Source organism: Echinops telfairi, unplaced genomic scaffold (assembly GCF_000313985.2).
Source record: "Echinops telfairi isolate 266 unplaced genomic scaffold, ASM31398v2 ScPeMD7_4;HRSCAF=17, whole genome shotgun sequence".
NCBI classification, from domain to species: domain Eukaryota; kingdom Metazoa; phylum Chordata; class Mammalia; order Afrosoricida; family Tenrecidae; genus Echinops; species Echinops telfairi.
This window is the reverse complement of record NW_022103900.1, coordinates 39,388,442-39,390,223: the sequence shown is the minus strand read 5'-3', so window position 1 is coordinate 39,390,223 and position 1,782 is coordinate 39,388,442. Positions and strand designations below refer to the sequence as shown.

Sequence of the window (1,782 nt, the reverse complement as noted above, 5' to 3'; positions counted from 1 at the left end):
CAGACAACATCTTTCAGATAGCCCAACACAATCTAATTTCTTCACCGAGTTTTACCACTCAATTTTCAGTGATTCCTTTAGGAAAGCTTAAGTATGGAATAGATTACATTCAAGGAATCATTTAGTTGTTATGTAAATAAACTCAAACTCATTACCATCGAGTTGATGCCAAAGCATATATACTCCATAGGACAGGGTAGAACTGCTCCTGTGAGTTTCTGAGACTAACTCTTTATGGGAGCAGAAAGCCCAATCTTTCTCTCATAGAGCAGCGAGGGGTTCTGAACTGTCAACCTTGCAGATCACAGGCCAACTTGCAACCGTCTTGTATACCACCAAGGCTCCTTAGTTTTGCTCCAGTTTTATTATTTTCTATTATCTTTTCAACTGAGGTTTTTTTATGTTTATTTTTGTTGTCTTGATTTTTTTGGGGGGAAGGGGTGTTTTTCTTTATATGAAATCCAGGATAAGTAAATTAATAGGTAAATCTAGGATAGGTAAATTAAATGCAGCTACTAGATTAATGTTAACTGTATTAATAGTTTATTAGGGTTATGGCAGGGAAGATTGGGAGCAAATGGGGAGCTGATATGAGTACAAGAAAGGAAAATGTTCTAAAATGAATTTTGGAGATGATTGCACAATTCTTTTCAGTATATTTGAACCATTGAATATACTGTATGATATGTGAATTATATGTTAAAGTATTAAAATTAAATATAAGTACTTGGATAATTTCTAAAATATTTTAAATATAAAGCAGAGGCTTGTCCATTGACAATAACTGTAAGTATTAGCAATGCCACCAGTTATTTCTTCTAACGTGGCAAATATACTCTGAATGGCATGTACAGGAAAGAAGGGCTCTTAAAAAGAAGTACTCTAAAGCCAGCTACTGATTCTGCTTATTTGAATGTGCTTCTGCAGAAATTAAGAAGAAGCTGGCAATAACAGTAAAGCCATGTTACGAGCCTTAAGGATAATTGAGATCATTAAGGTCCCTGAAAGTGGCTACATTAAAAAAAAAAAAAAAAAGTACTGTAAGTTAGGTGAATGACTTAGAGAACATTAGCCTATCATTTTAAAACTAGCCAAACACAGAAATACCCAATCATGCATTGCAAAACACATATAATTCTTACTTATCCAGGATCAGTTATAGCTTTACAAAATTTAAAGGCATGCAATAATAACATGATAGCAAATATAATAAAAAGCAATATGCAAAATATAATGATTTGATGCCTATTTATGTGATCTTGTTCTGTAATCTTGGGGTAAGTTGTCTGCCTCTTATGCAGTCGTCTACTTCTGGCCATCAGTTGGGTGAAATTACGTGTAATGTCCACTGCTGTCCTACTCACATGAAGACAAACTGATCCTTATCAGACAGAGATAGAAGAATGCTTCAGTTGAAATTATTATACAGAGGAGGCACCTTTGGAAGGTATTCTGCCTTAAACTGTTCGATGCTTGCACTGATCTGCTGTATTGTGCTGCTTGTTCCTAGAGGTGGTTATTCAGAACATTGGTCAGCATCCGCACACAACTGTCACTCTTCTTTTTCACTGTAGATGAAAACACTTAATAGGACCATAATAATACCTTTTTAAAATACAAAACTTAATAGAAATTACTTATAAAAGTAATATAAAGTTAGTTAAGACATGGAAATATCTCAAGTATAAATGATTAACTTGATTTGAACATAATAATCTTGAAACAGTATATATCAAATTATCAAATTTTTAATCAACTGAATTTAACTTTATGAGGAGGTAA

At 33.4% G+C, this 1,782-nt stretch overlaps 1 non-coding gene across 1 annotated transcript; it reads left to right on the top strand.

Moving 5' to 3' along the window:
- The first annotated feature begins 885 nt into the window (after positions 1-885).
- On the top strand, positions 886-1,019 carry LOC115872935. The gene has a single exon (XR_004048131.1). It is a non-coding gene; the product is annotated as a small nucleolar RNA SNORA33 (small nucleolar RNA).
- Positions 1,020-1,782: the final 763 nt, after the last annotated feature.